The sequence below is a fragment of the Lithobates pipiens genome, unplaced genomic scaffold, assembly GCF_037356315.1.
Source record: "Lithobates pipiens isolate NorthernLeopardFrog02 unplaced genomic scaffold, aLitPip1_a1.2 Scaffold_1, whole genome shotgun sequence".
Lineage (NCBI taxonomy): Eukaryota > Metazoa > Chordata > Amphibia > Anura > Ranidae > Lithobates > Lithobates pipiens.
This window is the reverse complement of record NW_027507685.1, coordinates 32,922,133-32,935,097: the sequence shown is the minus strand read 5'-3', so window position 1 is coordinate 32,935,097 and position 12,965 is coordinate 32,922,133. Positions and strand designations below refer to the sequence as shown.

The 12,965-nt window shown below is 45.5% G+C and overlaps 1 long non-coding RNA gene across 1 annotated transcript in view; it reads right to left on the bottom strand.

Moving 5' to 3' along the window:
- Positions 1-12,965, bottom strand: part of LOC143988552 (uncharacterized) — a 55,631-nt gene that overhangs the window by 24,302 nt on the left and 18,364 nt on the right. The window lies entirely within an intron of this gene.

The following is a 12,965-nucleotide window of genomic DNA, read 5'->3' as shown; positions in this document are numbered from 1 at the left end:
TCCGTGACATACAGCGCTGACAGCAGCTCCGTGACATACAGCGCTGACAGCAGCACCGTGACATACAGCGCTGACAGCAGCTCCGTGACATACAGCGCTGACAGCAGCTCCGTGACATACAGCGCTGACAGCAGCTCCGTGACATACAGCGCTGACAGCAGCTCCGTGACATACAGCGCTGACAGCAGCACCGTGACATACAGCGCTGACAGCAGCTCCGTGACATACAGCGCTGACAGCAGCTCCGTGACATACAGCGCTGACAGCAGCTCCGTGACATACAGCACTGACAGCAGCTCCGTGACATACAGCGCTGACAGCAGCTCCGTGACATACAGCGCTGACAGCAGCACCGTGACATACAGCGCTGACAGCAGCTCCGTGACATACAGCGCTGACAGCAGCTCCGTGACATACAGCGCTGACAGCAGCTCCGTGACATACAGCGCTGACAGCAGCTCCGTGACATACAGCGCTGACAGCAGCTCCGTGACATACAGCGCTGACAGCAGCTCCGTGACATACAGCGCTGACAGCAGCTCCGTGACATACAGCGCTGACAGCAGCACCGTAAGCAGCCCCAGGAGGAAGTCAGCACAGCACAGGGATGGTGTGATCCCCTCATAATAAGAACCCCCAGGAGGAAGTCAGCACAGCACAGGGATGGTGGGAGCCCCTCATAATAAGAACACCCAGGAGGAAGTCAGCACAGCACAGGGATGGTGGGAACCCCTCATAATAAGCAGCCCCAGTAGAAATATGACACCGCTCAACCTCTTCAAAGAGGAGGGTAGGGGCATATAGTACGGTGTGCTTTTTTGGGTCAGGGAAGTGAGCCAAATGAATTAAGAAGGTCTGTGTGCTTGATTCCAAAAATTGTTTATAGACATATACATGGTCTACTGATCACATGTGTTGAATTCCTCCGAGATCCATGCCTCATTCATTTTTAGAAATGTGAGGTAGTTAACACTGTCGTGAGCTAGGCGAGTACGCTTATCGGTCACAATCCCCCCTGCTGCGCTGAACGTCCTTTCGGACAGGACACTGGATGAGGGGCAAGCCAACAGTTCGATTGCAAATTGGGCAAGCTCTGGCCAGAGGTCAAGCCTGCCCACCCAGTAGTCTAGGGGTTCATCACTCCTCAGAGCGTCCACATCGGCCGTTAACCCAATGTAGTCGGACACCTGACGGTCTAGGCGTTCCCTGATGCTGGATCCGGATGACACCTGTCGATGGGTCGGCTGAAAGAATGACCTCATATCCGAAGTCACCAACACATCTTCAAACCGGCCTCTTCTTGCAGGCGCTGTTGGATTGGTACCCGCAAATCCTTCTCTGGGAGTGGGAATTGCTCCTCTGCCAGCGCACGCAAAAGCAGAATGCAGCATTTCTCGAAGCAAGGCCTGGAAGTGCTGCATTCTGACAGCCCTCTGCGACGGCGGTAACATTTCCGCCATTTTGTGTTTGTACCGGGGATCTAAGTACGTTGCCACCCAGTACTGGTCCTTGACCCTCATGCTTTTTATACGGGGGTCCCTATTAAAACACTGGAGCATGAAGGCCCCCATTTGCACTCAAGCGGAAGGTATGTGGTGGTGGTGGTGTTGTTGGTGGTAGTGTCTTTGGGGGTGCACATAGCAGAGAGTGAAGAAGAGGGTGCAGATCGAGAGGATGAGGAGGGTGCAGAAGAATAAGGCTGAGTGAGCCACTCAACCAAGTCTGGTGCGTCCTTTAAAGTAATTGAACGCACCTTCTGCAACTTCCCACTTTGGCTCAAGGCTGTTGCTCCTGCCCTACCCCTACCACCCCTGCGGAAGGGCCTGCCTCTTCCTCTGCCTGTCATTTTTTAAATCACCCTGTGACAAAACTCTTAGTCCCTATACCGCTGAAGGACTGCTGCAGTATAGGGCAGCGGTCAGCAGTAGTGCACGTCAACCCTATGTATTGTGGACCGATAGCGGTCCTTACAGAACAGCAGACTGTACTGCACTCAGGCCTATGTACCGTAGCACCCTATACCAAGTTACCAGTCCTTATAAAAACTTTTGTGGACCAAGCAGGTTGTGTGTTAGTGTTTAGCAGACTGTGCGTCAGTCCCTATACCGCTGAAGGACTGCTGCAGTATAGGGCAGCGGTCAGCAGTAGTGCACGGCAACCCTATGTATTGTGGACCGATAGCGGTCCTTACAGAACAGCAGACTGTAACGCACTCAGGCCTATGTACCGTAGCACCCTATACCAAGTTACCAGTCCTTATAAGAACTTTTGTGGACCAAGCAGGTTGTGTGTTAGTGATTAGCAGACTGTACGTCAGTCCCTATACCAATGAAGGACTGCTGCAGTATAGGGCAGCGGTCAGCAGTAGTGCACGGCAACCCTATGTATTGTGGACCGATAGCGGTCCTTACAGAACAGCAGACTGTACTGCACTCAGGCCTATGTACCGTAGCACCCTATACCAAGTTACCAGTCCTTATAAAAACTTTTGTGGACCAAGCAGGTTGTGTGTTAGTGTTTAGCAGACTGTGCGTCAGTCCCTATACCGCTGAAGGACTGCTGCAGTATAGGGCAGCGGTCAGCAGTAGTGCACGGCAACCCTATGTATTGTGGACCGATAGCGGTCCTTACAGAACAGCAGACTGTAACGCACTCAGGCCTATGTACCGTAGCACCCTATACCAAGTTACCAGTCCTTATAAGAACTTTTGTGGACCAAGCAGGTTGTGTGTTAGTGATTAGCAGACTGTACGTCAGTCCCTATACCAATGAAGGACTGCTGCAGTATAGGGCAGCGGTCAGCAGTAGTGCACGGCAACCCTATGTATTGTGGACCGATAGCGGTCCTTACAGAACAGCAGACTGTACTGCACTCAGGCCTATGTACCGTAGCACCCTATACCAAGTTACCAGTCCTTATAAGAACTTTTGTGGACCAAGCAGGTTGTGTATTAGTGTTTAGCAGACTGTGCGTCAGTCCCTATACCGCTGAAGGACTGCTGCAGTATAGGGCAGCGGTCAGCAGTAGTGCACGGCAACCCTATGTATTGTGGACCGATAGCAGTCCTTACAGAACAGCAGACTGTACTGCACTCAGGCCTATGTACCGTAGCACCCTATACCAAGTTACCAGTCCTTATAAGAACTTTTGTGGACCAAGCAGGTTGTGTGTTAGTGTTTAGCAGACTGTGCGTCAGTCCCTATACCGCTGAAGGACTGCTGCAGTATAGGGCAGCGGTCAGCAGTAGTGCACGTCAACCCTATGTATTGTGGACCGATAGCGGTCCTTACAGAACAGCAGACTGTAACGCACTCAGGCCTATGTACCGTAGCACCCTATACCAAGTTACCAGTCCTTATAAGAACTTTTGTGGACCAAGCAGGTTGTGTGTTAGTGATTAGCAGACTGTACGTCAGTCCCTATACCAATGAAGGACTGCTGCAGTATAGGGCAGCGGTCAGCAGTAGTGCACGGCAACCCTATGTATTGTGGACCGATAGCGGTCCTTACAGAACAGCAGACTGTACTGCACTCAGGCCTATGTACCGTAGCACCCTATACCAAGTTACCAGTCCTTATAAGAACTTTTGTGGACCAAGCAGGTTGTGTATTAGTGTTTAGCAGACTGTGCGTCAGTCCCTATACCGCTGAAGGACTGCTGCAGTATAGGGCAGCGGTCAGCAGTAGTGCACGGCAACCCTATGTATTGTGGACCGATAGCGGTCCTTACAGAACAGCAGACTGTACCGCACCCAAGCCTATGTACCGTAGCACCCTAGACAGACCAAGTTACCAGTCCTGATAAAGAGCTTTGTGGAACAAGTGAGTTGTGAATGATTAGCAGACTGCAGCAGAAGGGCAGCAGTCAAGTATAATATTCTTTCTATATTTGGAAGAAAGAATATTATACGTGTACAAGCCTATTACCGTACCACTGATACCAGTCCTGAAAAGAACCTTTGTGGAACTAATAGTAACAGCAAGTCTTTAAAATTATCCTCACTGCCTGACACACTGCTTCCTGCCTGTCCCTATACAAATTGGCAAAAAAGAGTAGGCTGGAACGATTAGCTGGAACAGCTCTTTTGTGGACCTGATAGTAACAGCTAATGATGATGATGATGATGATGATGAAGAAAGACTAATCTGGCTGAGCTGTCCCTAAAATAGCAGCATACAGCGCTCTGTCCCTTTATCTAAACTGACAAAAGAAACTCAGGCTGCTGACCTAACACCTATACCAGTCCTGAAAAGAACTTTTGTGTACCAAATAGCTAGCGTTTTCTCTGTCCCTACTCCACACAGGATCCTTTCCCTACAGTGACAGAAGAAAGAATGTAAAATGGCCACCGGATCGGGTGTATTTATAGGTTAGGGGGAATGTCCAAGTGTCCATGAGCTGTCATGTCTCAATTGGTTGTCCTGTAACACATGATAAACGTGTCACGAAAGGTTAAAGTTCTTGTATACATTAAACACGTAAGTCCGCCGGGGCGAACGACGGAAAAAGGCGTTCGAACCCGCGGACGGCGAAAGTCGGAAATTCGCCGCGAAACGACCGCCGGGCGAAACGTTCGTCCATCACTACCCACAACCAATCTGCCTCCTCTGTGCAGCAGCCTGCAGGAGACATAGCGGCCTCTGCACCTAAAATGGCGCCCCCTCCCAGCGCTGAGGACTGATCTCAGTCTTCCTCGCTGCTAGACACTGCAGCTCATGACCATGCTTCCCCAGCTGGCATTGCCCAGGCAGTTATAGCCCTTCTCACACCCACTCTGACTGCTACAGTGAACACATCACCATCATTTCACTCAAGGCCAAAAAGGCATTTGACAACATTAACCTTTCCTGGCTATTTAGAGTGCTGGCTGCATTTGGTTTTTCGGGTACAGTGGTATGTTTCATACAACAAATGTAAAAATCCCAGACAACTCACCTCATTACCCCTGATTTATTCTCAGACACCATTCCTTTGACGAAGAAAACAAGACTGGGATGCCTTCTCTCTCCTTTACTTTTTAATTTAGCTATTGAGCCTCTATCCAGGCTTCTTAACTCCCCTGCTGGTGTGAATGTTATTGCTGTTGGCGACCAAGTCTTTCAAACAGCTCTTTTCGCAGATCACATCTTGCTATTTTTCATTAATTCTACATCAGATTTCAAAAAGCTTCGGGAGCTATTTGCGGCCTTTCGACTCAGCTCTGGTTTTAGAATAAATTTTTACAAAAATTAAGTCTTACCATTACATCCCCGGCTGTCCACTAAATGGTGATCATCTTCTCCATTTACTATTGCCACACAACACATTACTTACTTGGGCATACTTGGGCATACCTTCTTCGATATATAGCTATAACTACCGTTCTTTGATATCTAAGATTGTTAAGAGGTTGGAAGCTTGGGATGCCATAGTCTCCACGCTCACCCTTCCTGCTGTTTTACACTGAGAGCACTGCTGCCTCACCTTAGAGCTCACGCAATCATTAGAGACACAGTCATTGCTTGGAGAGAAGTGTGGAAGCTGATAGGGCTACCTTCAAACATATCCACTTAACTATCCAAGGTAACCCTATGTTTCTTCCATCCACTATCTATAAAACGTTTGACTATTGGCGCACTCGCAGCATCATCAATATATCTTCTTTGTATCATGGCAATCCTGCAGCATTCAAAACTTTCTGGACCCTCACACAAGAATACTCTCTGCCACCATTGCACAGCTTTCATCATCAACAACTACTTAGCTACCTATGAACCTGCCATGGCTCTCAGGAGGCTCCAGGCCTCCCAAAAAAAACATATTTTCATCTTAGGTAGCCCTGATCTTCTACTCCTGCCACCACCCATTCCTTCTATGGTCACCGCCAAATTACATGCTGTGCTGCTTCCACTCCTGAGGGTTGTATTGTATTGTATTATGTACTATTATATAATTTTGCAATTTTGTTGTACTACTATGTACAGGTAAACTTGCCTTCTCCCATCCCCCCACCTCCTTTTTTTGTTTCTTGTTTTTGTTATTTTTATATTTTGACCCCAGTAGTTATTGTTATTGTTTCTCTCATATGTATGCATAATACACAGAGCTTGTGTTTTCAAGCTCTATGGCTATACGAGATTTGATGGTTTATATTTGTGTAATATGAAAACCCAATAAATATAAAAAACATAAAAAATAAGAAATGAAAAAATCGGAAAAAAAATACATTTTTACAGCATGAGTTAAGGGAAAAACTATTCTACAAAAATTGGAGCCTGTAGGTGACACAATTCTGCTTCTTTGCATTGTGGATACAAACTAGTTCTTGCACATAAAGTGGCTTGATTAGACTCTGAAAAAAAAATATGGATCCTGATCCTTTAAAGCATGTTATTTGACACAGTGCTTGTCCTGTGTCATTTGGCCCCCTGTAACCACTAAAAAAACCTGGATGATCCTGCCAGTTTCTCCCCAACCCTATATAAACTGACCACAGTAATCATGGCTGCTGAGCCCTGACACCATGGTCAATTTGCCTCCATGATGTCTCCATCAGCCGCAGCCTGCTATCTCTCCTCTCTGCTCTTGTGTCCTCCTCCCCCATCCCCTCCCTGCCTGCCTCTGCATTAATAACATGATTTATTGTACATAATCTGCTCTGTCTATAATGATATGTCCCACTGTATGCGTGCTATATAAAAATAAAAGCCATATATACCTTATCTGTGACAACTGATCAGCAGTCACGTGACGTGCCACATCTCTACGGCTCTCGCCTCCTCTCCTCCAGATTGATTTCAGCAGAGTAATCTCGACCCCTCCTGTTGCATCTGTGAGACAGGGAGAGGAGAGATGTGGTGCATCATGTGACCGCTGATCAGCGCTCACAGATAAGGTAAATACAGTTTTTTTTTTTTTTTATACAACACACACACACACACAGGGGGACATATCATTATAAGGCAGAGCAGATTATATAAATTACATGATGTGAGTTAACAAACCCTTTAAAACAAATTGCCTGCACCCAGGTGATCCAATTTGTAAGCATACCTGTAGGTACCTTTTCTTTAATAATTCAACTTTATTTTTAATGAATCCTTTCCAATAAAAGCTAGAAATCTATTATCAAATAATCAAAAGAGAAGTCAAAAAAGTTTTCAGTTATATCTTTTAGTGGTTAATTAAATAGAGTTCTAAAGCTCTACACAGTATGGCTAGCTTTTATGTGATAAGGCAAATAAAAAAAAAAATGTATACGTACTTGCTCTTTGCAATTCTCCTCTTCTCGGGTTCCCTGCTGATGCTTCTGGCCCCTCCCCCTGCTGAGTGCAATCATAGCAAGCTGCTTGCTAAGGGGGCACTTGTGCGTGCTCAGTCCAGAGCCCTGCTCTCTGTGTCCAATAGACACACAGAAAAGGCTCGGACCCACCTCCACTCCCTCCTCACTGGCTGTGATTGACAAGCACAAAATGACTGAAGTTCCTCTTTTAAGAGAATGTGTAATCTTAAGCCTCGGTTCACATATATGTTACATAGTTTCATAGTAAGTGAGGTTGAAAAAAGACACAAGTCCATCAAGTCCAACCTGTGTGTGTGATTATAAGTCAGTATTACATTGTATATCCCTGTATGTTGTGGTCACTCAGATGCTTACGTAATAGTTTTTTGAAACTATCAATGTCCCCCGCTGAGACCACCGCCTGTGGAAGCAAATCCTGATCATTTCCCACACCGCATAAAAATCGCACTCCATTCATGCGATCTGCCACCGGTGTCAGGGTTAATGACACCCCAAAACATGTTGCAAAGCGCAGTACAATTGCAAGAATCGGATCATGTGGGTGTGAACACTCATACGTTCTGATTCCGGAGTGGCAAAAAAAGTTGTGCCTGCAGATTTTTTTGCGCAGTGTGAATTTATTCCATACAAAATACAGAATTGAGCCTCAAAACTCGCTTCAAAAACTGCATTTGATTTGAATAGGAATGTGATCCAAAACCAAATCACATGTGGTGTCCTGGAACTGCACAAGTGTGAACCCAGGCTAAGTGGACCTATCAGTAAAATATAAATTTTGCATTAATCAGTAAGGAACCTGGTTGCATAACACAGTCATTGCTAGTTTAGGAAAAAACAAAGGTACCTTTTTTGTGATGAATGAAAACACCTGGTCTAATCAACCTAGGAAGACTAAAGGCCCATACACACGATCAGACTTTTTGACAACAAACATGCAAATTAGCTGTTTTAAGGCAATCTCTGACCGTGTGTACGCTCCATCGGACAAACTTTTTCGGTTTTCATCGGACTTTTGTTGGCTGTGTGAATGGCAAACTTTCCGGCAACAAAAGTCTGATGGAGAAAAGTCCGGTCGTGTCAACAGAAAACCATAGGACTTTTGTACAAAGTTTTGTACAAATTCATGCTCAGAACCAATGCAAAAGATCAGACCACAATACAGAAGTTGGCCAAAGGTGGCACTAAAGAGCAGAAAAACCACATGATTTGGTGAAAGTTGGCTGAAAAAGTCCTGCCGTGTGTGTGTGCAATACAAGTTCACGGCCAATGCCCTTTGTACAAAAATCCACAGGAAAGTTTGTACAAAGTCCAATCATGTGTCTGAGGCTTTTGGCCCCTTTCACACCGTCGAAACGTTCAGGTCCGCCTGTCAGTTTTGTCGGTGGACCTGAAGGGGCGCTCCATGTTAGTCTATGGAGTGATGGATGTCAGCGGTGACATGTCCACGTACATCCATCCTGGTTCGATCCACTAAAATCAGACGGATGGCCCTATGTTCGCATCCGTCTCTGGCAGATCGGATCGGGTGAGATCTGATGAAAACGGACATGCTGTCCGTTTTCGTCTGATCTCTCCATTGCAAGCAGCAGCACTCGACAAACCCCTCCCCACTCAGTGAGCAGAGGGGAACCTGGCGGACCTCCTTAATGGAGAGATCTCCCGCTGAGCTGGCGGACTCTGTGGCAGCGGATCCGCCTGGTGTGAATGAGGCCTAAAGTTATTACACACTATTCGATTTTCTGCAGATTTTTGTCTTCAGATTTATCAAAACCATGTAGTGCAAGGGCCTACTTGATTGCATACAAATTGAAACTCTTAAGGTTTGACCTCATATTATATGGTTTTGGTAAATCTGAAGACAAAAATCTGCAGACACTCTAATAATGTGTGTGGGGCTTTAGTCTTCCTAGGTTGATTAGACCAGGTGTTTTCATTCATCACAAAAAAGGTACCTTTGTTTTGCCTAAACTAGCAATGGCTGTGTTATTTTGGAGTCTAAAGCCTTGTACACACGGTATGATTGTTGGCCAACCAAGCGTCTGATTTTTGTCAAAAGGGCATGTGCCAGGATCTTGTCTTGCATACTAATGGTACACAATTGTTGTGCCACAAACACAAATGTAATGATGCACTGCGAGGGATTGCAGCTCTTGAGCACCACCCTTTGGGCCCCTTCTGCTGATTTTGTGTCTAGTGAGCATTGATTCTGAGCTTGCGTGTTTGTATTTTCGACTTTTGTGTGATAGATTTGTATACTGACCATATGAAAATCTGACGTCAAACTGCTGTCCACCGAAAATGTATTAGCCTGTCATCCAACATTTGTTGGCCGAAAGTTGGACAATTGTCAAAAGGAGCATACTAACGGTAAGATTTTAGGACAACAGTCTGTCAACAGACAGTCCCCTGTCAGAAATTGTACCGTGTGTACGAGGCTTAAGGCTGGCCATACATTATACAAGTTTGTTGTACAATTTTCCTTAGATTTACCATAACCATATAATATGAGGTCAGACCTAAACACTTTCAATGTGTGCAATTAGTCATGCCCTTGCACTACAAAGTTAAAGGTAAATCCAAAGGACATTGAACTAGAAAATTGTATAAGGTATGGCCAATTTAAGTGCACATGATCTTTTATATATACTCAGGGCATTTAGCCCCATGTGCTGAGATTCCAAAATTTTTGTGTGGGGCCAGAATGCACAGTTGCACTATTTATTGGAGGCAGAAAACTGCAGTGGCTGGACAGGGCTAGATGTTATACCAAGGGTACTAACGTTAAAGGGGAAGTTCACACAAAAATTGAACCTCCGCTTTTTGGAACCCCCCCCCCCCCTCCAGTTGCCACCTTTCAGGGGGAGGAGGGTGCAGATACCTGTCTAAGACAAGTATTTGCACCCACTTCTGGGCATAGACTTCCACGTGAGTCCACGCCTCTTCCCGCCCCGCCTCGCTGTCTGCTGGGACGCACACAGGTCCCAGAGACAGCGGGGACCATTCGGATTTCGCTGCGTGACTCGCGCATGCACAGTAGGGAAAAGGGAAGTGAAGCCGCAAGGCTTAATTTCCTGATCCCCTAACCGAAGATGGCGGAGGCAGCATCCGAGAACCGAGGGACTAGACGATCTCGGGTGCCAACGTCGCTGGACCCTGTGACAGGTGAGTGTCCTTATTTTAAAAGTCAGCAGCTGCAGCATTTTTGTGGGACTCCCGCTTCAAGGGCCATATGCGCCCAAGGAGGAATGCCAGGAAGTCACTTATGACCCTAAACAATAATATCACTTGGGACAGCATGTAGCCCCATCCAGGCACAGCACCTTTCAGCCTCTCATAGATTTTACAGGCTCCTGGCAGCGGAGCATGGTGGTGCACCTGTGCCCTCTGCCTGCACAAAATGCTGGGATTAACTGCATGCAGGCTAAACAGGTAGTGTACATTTGGCCTTACTGGGAAACTATAGGAGCTTCACATGCACAGAAAATGTTATTTTATTTTTTCTTGTAGATTTTCTTACTTAAAGTAGATTGAATTAGATAGATTTTATTCCTGTCATGTAATATACTGTATATTCTTATACACATGGATGCCAACGACACCTAGAGCTATGACAAAACACATAAAAATATACTTACACTTACTGAACCACTAGAGGCAGTGCTGCAGAGATAATCTGTCTAGTAAATATGTCACTGAACTGAGAAAATATATTTGAAATATCAGCACAAATTCTTTCGTGAGCTCTCCAAGCCATAAGCCTGCTGTTTCCACTAGCATGTTTTCTAATTATAACATGGATCTTTAAAGTACTGTTGGGATTCTATAGCAAACCATGTATATCAATGTGCAGCTTTCAGAATGTGAGCTTTACTATGCACCCAGAATTGCGGTTTTAGGACCTTGTAACACCACCAATCCTGCCAATGGTCACAGCCTATCAGTGACACAGTTGTAAAGAGACACTTACCTTCTCCTATGATGTTGCTCTCTCATTGGACAAATTAATGAGATCTCTCTGTGCAATTGCAGTCATGCTAGTTAGAGAGGTTCTATAGTGTTTCATTCAGCATGGAAGTGATGCCAATTAGAAAAGGTGTTGGGGCACCTGGGTCATTCTGTCCCTGGAGAGGAGTCACCGGGCGTACATATTTCTGATTTATTATATCCAATAAAGCTTATATGGTCAGCCTACTATCTCATTATATAACGTTTTTGAGACTAATGAGCAGAATTAGGGCTTATTCATACCATAACACAGGAAACAATGTGTGCGGTACCACTTGGTTTGTTAAGGCATCTTGGTTAGTTCACCTCTCCCTCGGGGGTTCCTTTCCCTCCCCTACCCTCTCTCTCCCCTACTCTTGCTTTTTCCCTTTGCCCCACCTTCCTATTCTTCTTTCCAGTGGCATGGGGCTCTCTTGTATCTCTTCTTTCCTACCTACATGGACAGCAGACCCTGTTTGCATCTGGCAGCTCATCCTAGTGGGTGTTGCCTGAGGTAGCGTTGGACCCACTCTATATTCTGCTGATATGATTCCATGTAACAAGTTGGTTGTCCACTTCATTTGCCTGCACAGCAGTGCCTATTTTGTTTAGAGCTTTGCTCCTATACAATTCTACAGCTCAAGACTATGGCTATAAGGGCAGTGTATGGTTTCTAGCTCAACTAGGATGCCTTGCATGCTTATAGCACTTTGTTTTGGCACATTAGCATACATCCTTTGTTACCTAGAACCTATACATAGCTATAGCAATTGCAGGTGTGTTGATTCTTTTATATGTTATAGGGGCTGCATCCCCATTGCATATGAATGCCCCTGGGCACCTCCTTTGTTATTATCTGTACTGTTTTCTAGTTGCCTCTTTTGTAATTTGTTATATTTTGCAATAAAAAAAATATTTGAACAAGAAACAATGTGTACTGGGCATTTTTAAGAGTGTGCTGCTACTTTTGAAAGCCGCAATCAAAACCACAATACAAAGAAACGTATTTTTAAACTCTATGTAAATTCTAACAAATTACTCTTATTTGCTCCCTTTTGGTCTGTTAAATATACAATAATATAATATGAAATATTCCTTTAAATTTTGTACCTGGGGGGTGTCTATAGTATGCCTGTAAAGTGCTGCATTTTTCCCGTGTTTAGAACAGTCCCTGCACAAAATGAAATTTTTAAAGGAAAAAAAAGTAATTTAAAAGTAATAGTGGCTATAGTGAATTGTTGGGTCTCGGCAATACAAATAAAAGTCAGTCATAAAAACAGCATGGGATCCCTCCAGTCCATTGTCAGGCCCTTTGGGTCTGGTATAAATATTAAAGGGGATCCCAAACCAAAATTTAAAGTAAAATTGCATGGGGGTTTCCCCAAATTCCATACCCTTCAGGCCTGGTATGAAATTTAAGGGGGAACCTCCACCAAAATTAAAAAGAAAATGGCATCCATACGAGACCCTTATCTGAGCACGCAACCTGGAAGTCTGCAGGAAAAGAGGTGGGGATGACAGAGCACCCCCCTCCTGAACCGTACCAACACCCATGCACTTAACATTGGGGGGGTGCTTTGTGGCAGCCCCCCAAAGCACTTTGTCCCCACGTTGATGGGGACAAGGGCCTCATCCCCACAAATCTTGCCTGGTGGTTGTGGGGATCTGCAGGCAATATGGAAGCCCCCTTTAATAAT